This window comes from Onychostruthus taczanowskii, unplaced genomic scaffold (assembly GCF_017590055.1).
Source record: "Onychostruthus taczanowskii isolate IOZ18803 unplaced genomic scaffold, ASM1759005v1 scaffold56, whole genome shotgun sequence".
Lineage (NCBI taxonomy): Eukaryota > Metazoa > Chordata > Aves > Passeriformes > Passeridae > Onychostruthus > Onychostruthus taczanowskii.
In genome coordinates, this window is record NW_024503235.1 from 2,520,008 (window position 1) to 2,531,924 (window position 11,917).

Consider the following 11,917-nt stretch of genomic DNA (forward strand, 5'->3'; position numbering starts at 1 on the left):
GAAACTGTGGAGAGCAGAGCTGAAGCGCTCTGCCTGTGTCCTCCCCACCAGGCAGTCTCAAAACCAACCAAAACCCCTCTCTGCACACCCAGTGTGCTGCTGCTGCTGTCCTGGGTCAGCAGGGTTGAGGGTTGGTGCAGCTGGGCCAGTGTAGGGGGACAACCACCTCCCACAGCCCCATGCCCCTGCCCACCTCGTCTCTGAGACCATCTAACCACTTTCTGCTTTCACTTTCTGCCTCCAACCAGTGCTACCAGTGGACACAGGAGTTTTTGCCACAGAGCAGTCACCTCCCTGCACAGCCCCTGCTGCCCTCAGCCGCAATCCCTACCCCAGCAGGTCCTGGCTCTTCCCACCACATTGGGATGGATCCCTTTTCCACCGTTTGGGCACATTCAGAGCAGTGATGGGTGCAAGGGCTGCTTTGGCTTCAGAGTGAGCCCAGGCTACAACCTGGTGTTCCCAGCCAGCACAGCCCAGCCCCCCGGCCCTCCGGCTCCCTGGCAGCAGCAGCTCTCCCAGAGCCTCCCTCCTTCAGCCCTGCAGACACCCGGGAGGAGAGGGGAGAAAGGGCGAACCCCAGGGTCACTGTGACCCTCTCCGGTCTGTGCCATTGCAGGTCCCCTGTCCCAGACCCCACGAACCCCCAACTTACCCATGGTTGGCTGGACAGGAGCAAGAGCTGCAATGAGTCTGCTCTAATTCCGGTCCTTTGGAAAGTAAGAACAAGAAATCTTTCCATGGGCAGCAGGTGGGGTCAGCAGGGCTTTGCTGCCCTGCATGATTGCCCCCAGCAACCCCTCTCCCACCCAGGAGACCCCAGCCATCCCATAAGAGCAGAGACCCCTCAGTCCCTGCCCAGGCTCCTGCCCTGCCCACAGTTACCTGGGCTGCTCCGCCGGTGCATGGACTCCGACCCGCAGGGATACTGAGTTATTTACTGAGGGAAATGAGCTGGTTTTATAGCCTTCCTCAATACCCATTATTTCCTTGTACAGTTTTTTTTTTTTTTTTTCAGAAAGTGACCTTTCAGACATTGACACATCAGGAAGGCTCTTAACGCTTTCTTAGGGTCCTTCTATGGGATGATCTCGTGCTGTTCAGGTGTCTGGAAGATTCCGGCAGGCTCCTCTCCATAGAGAAATGCCACTCCCCAAGTGGCATTTCTTCCCAAGGCCAGGGGAGACAAGCTTCTCTGTGCTGCCATGGCATTCTGCAGGCACATCCCACAGTCTGTAACTCAGTGCTAGCTTACCTCTCTCCACTGGTGCAGGGAGGGGAGCAGCCCCCTGTCACTGTCCCTCCTACCCAGAGAAAGGCTGCTGTCCCCAAACACCCACTGTGGGAGCACAGCACTGCACACCACCCACCTGTCCTGTGTGTGCTGAGCTCTGAGGGTCAAAGTGCTGCAGGAAAGATCCCAAAAGGGAATGTCAGGACAGGTAATTTCCCTGAAATTGCTCAGTCACTGAGTTTCAGTTTCATTCTCATCAAATCTGGACGCTGCTGTCTCTGCTGGAGCAGGGCTGGGGCTCCCCCATCTCCAGGACATTGGACCTTGGGGTTGTCTCTGCAGGGATCCTGTGGCTTTCCACCGTAGGGAACTGTGAGGAAATCTTTTAAAAATAGATGATCTGGAAGGATGTCAACCGAGACAACAGTGTATCTGAAAACAGTTTATTGATAAAGAAAAAAACAAACAGCACAAGATGTTACCCTACAAAAAAGTGCTAGGAAAGATAGAGAAGCAGAAAGGAAAATGGAAAAGGAGTGGTAGGGGAGATAGAGAGAGGAAGCCAGAGAGAAAAAAGGGAGAGTGAGCAGCAGCAGATTAGAGGAGTGCTGTGATGCTCACAGGATGCAGGAGAGAGCCTACCAGGGCAGAAGAGCCAAAAGGCAGGCTGGAGCCTGGGCAAAAATGCCAGGCTCAGAGGCCCCCAAACCCAAAAAGCCCCTGAGTCACCAAGACCCAAAAGCAAAAGCACAAAAAATCCCCCCAATCAGACAGCCCCCAGCCAAACAGCCGGTCTCCAAACCCCCAGAGCTTGTGGTGCAAGCCATGCTCCCCCCAGGACGCTCTGGCAGCAGCCCAGGAGCTCCCCCATGGCTGGTCCCCAGGGATCGAGCCCTGAGGATCCCAGACAGTTCCTCACCTTTATACATCATTTAGGCCTCTTAATTCTAGTTGGCTTGTTGTTTTTAGGGTTTTTTTCAGGGAAAATTGCAAAATTTGGTGAAATGCATTCTCATCTGCATACCAGCTCTGATGTCACAGCCTTCCCCTGCTACCTGCAGGGGTCCGGTGTCACTCCCTGGCAACCAGCCAGGCTGATCACCAACCATTAACAGGTAAATGAAGAAGAACTCTCAACAATAGGTGACTGCATAATGAAGCTAACTTATCAGCAATTGGTTCAACTTCTTTTAGCTCTGCAACCATAAAAAAAAAAATAGATAACTTTATACTCATAATACACCCACTGCACCCCTGGGGCTCTGCCGGCCCTGCAGTGCAGTGCCATGCTGCCCTGAGCATTTGCTGCAGCACTGCCGGGCTCCCAGGGACTGCCAGGACTGTCAGGCTGCAGTGGGAGCCAGCCCCTGGCTGGGCAGGGGGACAGGGAGCAAGGCTGGAAACACTGCCTGCTGCAATCCCTTCCTGGAGCACGGCAAATGCCCAGCTGTGGGGCAGGAACCTGAGCCACGACACACACCAAGCAACCCATTTGGGCATTATGAGGCAGAATTCCACAGGATGCTTTGCAGCCCTGTGATGAAAGGTGCTATAAAACTGCAAAGTTTTACTTCAGAAGATGTAACTAGATCACCACTGCATCATCACCTATATTAAACAGACAATTTTTAATACGAGAATTTATAGAGCTCAATGTATGGTATTCATAGGTGAATAATGGAGACCCTCAAAAGAGTTTTTGTTTCAATCGTATCTGTATTCTGGAAGAGTGATGAAAAACCTTTAAACTTAATAAAAGAGCGCAGCCATCCTCTTTTCCTGTATGACGTTGGAATCTAAAAGCAGTTTACAAAGCAGTACACAGAATCTCACAGATTTCCTAGGGGGAGGGCTCAGCAGTTTCTAAGCCACAGTTAAAATTGCAGCGGATCACCTGCACAGCAGCACCTGGTGGTTCCCACCTGGTGTTCCCACTCACACTCGGTTTTGCTCCTCTGGCATGGGCTGTAGATACTGCCCTGCCCCAAAGTGGTGCAGGGGAACTGGGGGCACCCTCAGCGAGCAGGGCAGGCCTGGGCACTGAACATGCCCTGTGCTCTGTCACCCTCCAATGCCACCATCACCCAAGAGCTGCAGCCACACAGAAACACCAAGTCTGCTGCAAGCAAAGCACATTTATTGGCTTCAGGGAAATTGCTGCTCACAAGAATCCAAAGCTTTTAAAAGCAGAGGCAAAGCCCTGAGGGGTCTGTGGGGGTTTTCCAGCACCTGCAACTGTGCATGGCAAGGCCTTGGGATCAGGAACCTGCTTGGCTTCTCTTGGGTTGCTTATCTGCAGTTGTCTCCTCCTCGTGTTTGTTGCCCGAGTTACTTTTTCTTGGGTTTGTCACTTGGGTTTTTATCCTTTTTCAGGTTTGTCACTTGGTGGTTTCTTTCACTCAGAGAGCAAATCACCACTTGCTGCACCAGCTGCACCCAGCACAGCTGTCAGTCCAACTTTGGCACCAAGAGAAAGACCTGCAGCTCCTGCAAAGACAAATCGAGATGTGAACTACAGCATGGGACACACAACACGTGTCAGCCCAGTCTGTCACCTGCACTGCCCAGATGACCTCTGTGCCCGCAGCCACCCCATGAGCATGGAGCTCCTCGTATTTTCAGCCATGCCCAACCCATGTTGGCCTCAGACCCAGAGCCCCTCAGTGGCTGGAGGATGCTCAGGCTGGTATTTTGGAGGGTGGCTGCCCTTTGTGGGTGATGGGATACTCCAGGATGCAGCTGAGGATCAGTGGTTTGGGCTACAGGGGCACCTGGAAGGCTGCTAGGTCTCCCCAGGGTCTCCCCATCTCTGCCAGAGATTTGGCTTGCAGTGAGCTCTGCTCCATGAGAACACCCAGCCCCTTTCTACTCTCCATATCCACCTCTGACCAGTGCTGCCAGTGGACACAGGAGTTTTTTTTCCACAGAGCAGTCACCTGCCTGCACAGCCCCTGATGCATTCAGGCCTAACACCTACCCCAGCAGGTCCTGACTTTTCCCACCACATTGAGATTGATTTCTTTCCCACAGTTACCTTCAGACCAGTGATGGGTTCAAGGGCTGCTTTGGCTTCAGAGTAAGCCCAGGGCACAATCCCGTGTTCCACCCAGCACAGCCCAGCACCCCTGCCCTCCCCACTCACCCTCAGAGGTGTGATCCTTTGCTGCTGCTCCTGCAAGGGAGGACAGAACAGAGTTAGGGTGCTCTCTGTGACCCACATCTCCCCCTGCCACCAGCACCAGAACCGGCCTCCCCAAAAGCACCCAGGGACCAGAGCGGGGAGCGAGGGCTGGGGGTGCAGGGACAGGGACACCCATGGGTGGCAGGAGAGGAACAGTGTGCAGGGCCGCAGCAGCGGGGACAGGCAGAATTCCAGGCCAGAGCTGCCCCTTCCCTCTCAGCAGCACAACCAGCACAGCTGAGCACTGCTCACCCCGTGCCAAATTCTTACCTACAACTGTACATCCAGTGACGAGCAGAGTGATGATTGCAACAGTGACTACACTTGTACCTAAGAAGAAAAACGGCAGAAGGGCAGCAGTGCGGGCACTAAAGCCCCTCTCAGCTGCAGCCCCGTGCCCTGTGCCAGGCAGGGCAGGTTCCCTCTGGCAGCAGCCGCTCTCCCAGCACCGTCCTCCTTCAGCCCTGCAGACACCCGGGAGGAGAGGGGAAAGGGGGCGAACCCCAGGGTCTCTGTGCCCCCCGCAAGCTGCCCCTGTCAGGACCCAAGGCTCCCACCCCACGAGTCTCACAGCTTACCCATGGTTATCCGGACAGGAGCGAGAGCTGCGATGAGTCTGCTCTAATCCCAGTCCCTTGGGAAAAGAGAACAAGATTTTTTTTTGCATAGGCAGCAGGTGGGATCAGCGGGGCTTTGCTGCCCTGCGCGATCGCCCCCATCAACCTCTCTCCCACCCAAGAGACCCCTCCCCTCACAAGAAGAGACCCCCTCCTCCAAGCCCAAGCTCCTACCCGGCCCAGGGCTCGCTGGCTGCTCTGCGTGGTGGTCGTGCAGCGAGGTGAGCAGCCCCCCATGACTGTCCCCCCCTCAGAGAAAGGCTGCTGTCCCCAAACACGCACCGCAGCTCCGCGGCTCCTCACATCAGCCTCTCGGGTTTGTTGTGCTCTGAGGAGCCACGGGCTGCAGGAAACGTAGAGGTAGGAGGTGTGGCCGGTCAGCTGATTTCCGATAAATCAGCAAGGAAAACACTCGCTCAGTTTCGTTTCTGGTTAAGTCTTGATGTTGCTGCCTGCTGCAATCCCTTCCTGGAGCACGGCAAATCCCCAGCTGTGGGGCAGGAACCTGAGCCACGATGCACATCAAGCACCAGCACACACACCCTCACCCGCAATGCACTTTTATTAAAGCTTTCAAAGCATTGATTGATCAAGGCAATCCTAATTTTTTATGGGTCAGCTGTGGGTCACTGGTGGCTTTCTGCTGCTTCTCTTTCCCCCAGCTAGCTGATGACCCTGGAGCTCTGTTGAATCCCATGTGCCAAATGTTTTGGCGCCTTATAAAACACAGGGAAGCACACGGGTCCAAGGGTAACTTTATTTGATGGTAAACTTCCCCTTTTCCTCTCCCAGGACCCCGATCAAGGGGCAAACAAAAACTTCTATGTGTGGGCAGGTCTCAGGGGAAGGTACAATCGTCAACAAATCAGGAGAATTGGGAGTAAAAACAAGGCAAGGATCACAAAATATGAACCAATAAAATTCCAAGGGAAGAAAAACAGTTTCAGTAAACTGCTAAAGACTGGAGAAACAGAAACTAGCTGAAAAAATAACTGGGAAAAGGTGGAGACAAAAGGAAAACAGCATAAAGAAATCAACCAAATTACAAATCAAACCATAAACCTACTAATAAAACAAAAAGCACAATACAACAGCTTTCCAGTTCCTGCAGTGGGAAGACATCAATCAGACCTCTTAGAAGGCAGGAAATCTGTTTCTGTTCACTAGCCGTGGTAATCAGGAGTCCTTCTTCAGGACCTCATTGTATGGGCTGCACTTTGGAAGATCATCCTCTTGGTTTTCCCCTGTAAAGACAGGAGAGTCATGTCCCAGAAGTTTCAGTAAACTGCTAAAGACTGGAGAAACAGAAACTAGCTGAAAAAATAACTGGGAAAAGGTGGAGACAAAAGGAAAACAGCATAAAGAAATCAACCAAATTACAAATCAAACCATAAACCTACTAATAAAACAAAAAGCACAATACAACAGCTTTCCAGTTCCTGCAGTGGGAAGACATCAATCAGACCTCTTAGAAGGCAGGAAATCTGTTTCTGTTCACTAGCCGTGGTAATCAGGAGTCCTTCTTCAGGACCTCATTGTATGGGCTGCACTTTGGAAGATCATCCTCTTGGTTTTCCCCTGTAAAGACAGGAGAGTCATGTCCCAGAAGCATCGAGGCTGCCTGCTGATGGACAAGCACAAGGCAGGCACAGCCAAAAATGTCTCTCCAGCAAGGGTCTCCCCAGTGTGTGCCAGAGAGTTGGCTTGCAGGGAGCTCTGTTTCCTGAGCACACCCAACCCCTTTCTGCTCTCCTTTTCTGCCTCTGACCACTACCAGTGGACAGTCGTTCTTGGACAGAGAAGTCACCTGCCTGCACAGCCCCTGCTGCCCTCAGCAGTGACTCCTACCCCAGCACATCCTGGCTCTTCCCACTACCTTGGGATGGATCCCTTTGCCACACTTTGGGCATAATCAGACCAGTGATGGGTTCAAGGGCTGCTTTGGCTTCAGAGTAAGCCCAGGGCACAATCCCGTGTTCCACCCAGCACAGCCCAGCCCCCCTGCCCTCCCCACTCACCAACATGGAGATGCAGACCCGTGGAATTTATAGTGAAGTCCACGGGCTTATTCCTTGCCAGTGCTGCAGGGAGGGCAGAGCAGCATTAGTGTCCCCTATGTGACCCACATGTCCCCCTGCCACCAGCACCAGAACCGCCCGTCCCACGGACCAGCGGCTGCACCGCCGGCGCAGAGAGGTGAGCAGCCCCCCGTTACTGTCTCCCCCCAGCCCCGCCCCAGAAAAAAGGCTGCTGTCCCCAAACACCCACCGTGGGACCGCGGCACCTCAACGTCTGGTGTGTGTTTTGTGCTCTGAGGGGGCTATTGGCGCCCGAAAATATGTTGACCCACCCCTGCCCCTCCCGCCAGGAATGGCTGGGGTGAGTCAACTGATTTCCGAGAAGTTGTGGAATCGATCGCTCAGTTTTGCTTTCTGTTTAAGCAGGGGATGTTGCTGTCTTTGCTGGAGCTGGACTGAGGCTGTCCCATCCTCGGGGTGCATATAGGCATATGGAGAAGTATGTAGGGATGGGAGGGAGAGGCGGGCGCTGCGGGGCTGGGGGCGCAGCGCACGGGGCTGTCCCTGTGCCGGCCGTGTCCTCCAGCCCCAGTGAGATCCTGCAAGGAGCCAGTGGCCATGGTGAAACCCGAGACTGGGCAGGGGTTCTGGGGAGCAGCTCCTGCCCTCCCCCAGGGCCTCTCTCCGGTGCAGCCCAGGCAGAGGCACTGCCCTGATGGCCCCTGTGCCCGCAGCCACCCTGCAGCTCCTCGTGCTTGGAGCCATGGCCAGCCCATGTGTGCCTCAGACCCAGAGCCCCTGGGTGTCTGGAGAGTGTTCAGGCTGGTGTTTTGGGGGGTTTTGGCAGCCCTTTGAGGGTGATGGGATACTCCAGGATGCAGGCCAGGCTCAGTGGTTTGGTCTGTGGGTGATCCTGTGGAACTGCACCTGCGAGGAGAAGGGGGCACAGCCAAGGGCCGTGTCCTGTGAGACAACACGGGCCAGCACAGATGATGGATGTCAGAGGTGGGAACCTGTGCTTGGAACCACTTCCAAAGGGGAATCCTCCTTGGCTATAGCTCTTCGCTTGGCAGGGGTCTACCCTGATGCTGCTGCTGCTGTTGTGCTGGGTCAGGATGCGCCAAGTCGCTCCATTTCTACCTCTGAGCAGCACTGCCAGTGGACACAGGATTTCTTGCCACAGAGCAGTCACCTCCCTGCACAAGCCCTGCTGCCCTCAGCCCTGACCACCAGCCAGCAGGTCCTGACTTTTCCCTCCACGTAGGGGGTTTATCACTTTCCCACAGTTTGAGGAGATTTGAACCAGTGAGGAGTTAAAGAACTGGTATGGCTTTAGAGCAAGCACAGGGTGCAACCCCATGTTCCCTGCCAGCACAGCCATCTCCCCTGCCCTCCCCACTCACCGACTGTCAAAATGAAGGCAGCAGCCTTGGTCTTGCTAACCCCTGCTGCAGCTATGGCTACTGGTGCACCACTTGCCACGGCTGCAGGGAGAACAGCACAGAGTTAGGAGCTTGCTGTGACCCACATCTCCCCCTGCCACCAGCACCAGAACCGGCCTCCCCAAAAGCACCCAGGGACCAGAGCAGGGAGCGAGGGCTGGGGGTGCAGGGACAGGGACACCCATGGGCGGCAGGAGAGGAACAGTGTGCAGGGCCGCAGCAGCGGGGACAGGCAGAATTCCAGGCCAGAGCTGCCCCTTCCCTCTCAGCAGCACAACCAGCACAGCTGAGCGCTGCTCTTGTCGTGCCTGACGTTCACCTATGAATGCAGCTCCAATGACAAGTCCCACGAGGAGGCCAATGCATAAGCATTTTAAACCTAAGAAGAAAAGTGACACAAGGGCAGGAGTGCGGGCACTAAAGCTCCTCCCGGCTGCAGCCCAGTGCCCTGTGCCAGGCAGGGCAGGTTCCCGCTGGCCGCAGCCGCTCTCCCAGAGCCTCCCTCCTTCAGCCCTGCAGACACCCAGGAGGAGAGGGGAGAAGGGCCGAACCCCAGGGTCTCTGTGCCCCCCCAGTTCTGTCCTACATCAGCGCCCACAGCCCCCACCCCACGAGCCATGCAACTTACCCATGGTCGGCTGGCTGGGAGTAAGAGCTGCGATGAGTCTGCTCTAATCCCAGTACCTTGGTAAGCAAGAACAAGATTTTTTTTCTGTAGGCAGCAGGTGGGGTCAGCGGGGCTTTGCTGCCCTGCACGGTCGCCCCCAGCCACCCCTCTCCCACCCAGCTGGACACCCCTGCCCCTTAAAAACAGAGACCCCCCCCATTCCCTGCCCAAGCTCCTGCCCGGCCCAGGGCTCGGGGGCTGCTCTGAGTGGTGGTGGCCCGCTGAGGGGAGCAGCCCCCCATGACTGTCCCCCCCTCAGAGAAAGGCTGCTGTCCCCAAACACGCACCGTGGGACCGCGGCTCCCCTCGCCACCAGCCTCTGTTGTGTCTGTTGTGCTCGGAGGGAGGAAGGGAAACGGCCGAATATATCCCGACAGGGAGGGGAGGGGTGGATGGTGATATTCCAGAATTTTCTGAAACCGCTCGTTCAGTTTCACTTTCGGGTTAACTCTTGATGTGGCTGTCTCTGCTAGAGCGGCGCTGGAGCTCTCCCGTGCTCGGGTTCCCACCCTGGGCTGTCCCCTCAGGAGCCCTTTCGGCCCGAAGGGCTCGGGCGGGAGCGGCGGGAGCTGAGGGGGAAGGCCGCGCCGGGCTGGGGCGGCTCAGGCCTGTGCCAGGGCTCCTGCGGCTTCACCGGGCGCTTCCCCGGCAGCTTTGGGATCCATGAAACTCCGCGGCGCTAACCACCACCCCTGAGAGCAGATCTGAAGCCACTCTGCCTGCCTCCTCCCCACTGGGCAGCCTCAAAAACCAGCCGAAGCCCCTCTCCGCACCCCCCTCTGTCCCGCTCCCGGCAGCCGCTCCTCAGCCCCAGCCCGCTCGGGGCAGCACGGCGGCAGCGGTCAGGGCCAGCTGGTGCCGTAGCTCATGCGCCGCTGCAGCTGGTTGAAGGGGACCAAATCCAGTTGCAAGTTGATCTGGTTCCTTTTTACCAGCCCCAGGGGACGCATCGTCTCTCCGGAGGTGCCGTCTGGCCGCTGCTGGTGATGGAGGCTCCTGCTGTGGGGGTCCCAGCCCAAAAATACATACTTCTTAACATTCCATAACACCTGCCGGCTCCATATGGGCATATGAAGAAGTATGTAGGGATGGGAGGGAGAGGCGGGCGCTGCGGGGCTGGGGGCGCAGCGCACGGGGCTGTCCCTGTGCCGGCCGTGTCCTCCAGCCCCAGTGAGATCCTGCAAGGAGCCAGTGGCCATGGTGAAACCCGAGACTGGGCAGGGGTTCTGGGGAGCAGCTCCTGCCCTCCCCCAGGGCCTCTCTCCGGTGCAGCCCAGGCAGAGGCACTGCCCTGATGGCCCCTGTGCCCGCAGCCACCCTGCAGCTCCTCGTGCTCGGAGCCATGGCCAGCCCGTGTGTGAGCCCCTGGGTGTCTGCAGAGTGTCCAAGCTGGTGTTCTGGGGGGTTTTGGCAGCCCTTTGAGGGTGATGGGATGCTTTGGCATGCTGCTGATGCTCAGTGGTTTGGTCTGTGGGTGAACCTGTGGAGCTGCACCTGCGAGAAGGGGGCACAGCCAAGGGCCGTGTCCTGTGAGACAACACGGGCCAGCACGGATGGGTGGCAAGGGTGGGTGCCTGTGCTTGGAACCACTTCCAAAGGGGAATCCTCCTGAGCCCTGGCTTGGCAAGGGTTCCCCCTGCTGCTGCTGCTGCTGCTGCTGTTGTGCTGGGTCAGGATGCACCAACTCATTCCCCGGCCCCCTGCATCCCCCAAAACCCCCAGACTCCACATCCTCATATCTTCCATGTGCCAGAGCAGTGGTTCAGACTGGTGCACATGAAGCAAGTGTAGGGGGGCACCCACCTCCTACACCCATGCGCCCCTGCCCATCTCGTTTGAGGGGCCAGGAGGAGGACACAGGACCCTGGGCCCCTCTCACCCCCTCCCTACCCCCTCCCCACCCCCTCCCCACACGGCAGCTCTGGACTGGGAAGGCTGGAGGTGCCTTTGCCCATGGGAGGAGGGATTCAGCTGGGAGCTTGACAGTGTAAGGGAGGTGTGGGGGTTTCCCGTGCCCAGCACAGTTTGGCGACAGCAGGGTGACAGAGGGGATGCACCCTGACTTCAGTGATCTTCCCAGCCCCAAATCTGCAGTTGGAATGGGACAATGGCAGGTACAGGGAGTGTTCCTGGGTTCCCAGGCCTGCCCCCTCTCAGGACAGGGAAGTGAGGGGTGCCTGGGGGTCTGGTTGTGGGCAGGAGGGGCTGGCTGGATATGGCGTGGCCGTGACTCAGCACTGGGAGCTGTGGCCACACACACCGCAGCTCCCTGCAAGGAGCCCCTGGGTGCCAAATACAGCCTCATGTCACCAGCCCAGCTCACAGCAGCTACAGCCAGCAGAGTCACTGCTCAGTGCCATCCCTGAGACACCAGCCATTGCTGTGGGGCACAGCATGACACAGAGGATGCTCTGGCAGCAGCCCAGGAGCTCCCCCATGGCTGGTCCCCAGGGATCCAGCCCTGAGGATCCAGACACGGCTCCCAGGAGCCAAGACAAGTGCCCAGCCCAGCAGGAGCAGTGGGGCACAGCGTGTCTGGCAGGAGCAGCTCCCCTGTCCCACCCCAAATCAAAGAGAGTGGGTGTCCTGAGCCCGAGGCTGCAGAGATGCACCCACTGCACCCCTGGGGCTCTGCCGGCCCTGCAGTGCAGTGCCATGCTGCCCTGAGCATTTGCTGCAGCACTGCCGGGCTCCCAGGGACTGCCAGGACCAAAAGCTCAGAATTGAACCCACCCTGAAACTGCTAAGCCAGGGCTCT

At 57.1% G+C, this 11,917-nt stretch overlaps 2 long non-coding RNA genes across 2 annotated transcripts; both read right to left on the reverse strand.

The window, feature by feature from the left end:
• Positions 1-4,345: 4,345 nt before the first annotated feature.
• Positions 4,346-5,413, reverse strand: LOC121342904. The gene is made up of 4 exons (XR_005953616.1): positions 5,315-5,413; positions 4,994-5,049; positions 4,686-4,745; positions 4,346-4,406 (listed from the first exon to the last, which is right to left on the reverse strand). It is a non-coding gene; the product is annotated as an uncharacterized LOC121342904 (long non-coding RNA).
• A 3,036-nt stretch (positions 5,414-8,449) lies between these two features.
• LOC121342902 lies at positions 8,450-9,982 on the reverse strand. The gene is made up of 4 exons (XR_005953614.1): positions 9,447-9,982; positions 9,121-9,176; positions 8,812-8,871; positions 8,450-8,534 (listed from the first exon to the last, which is right to left on the reverse strand). It is a non-coding gene; the product is annotated as an uncharacterized LOC121342902 (long non-coding RNA).
• Positions 9,983-11,917: the final 1,935 nt, after the last annotated feature.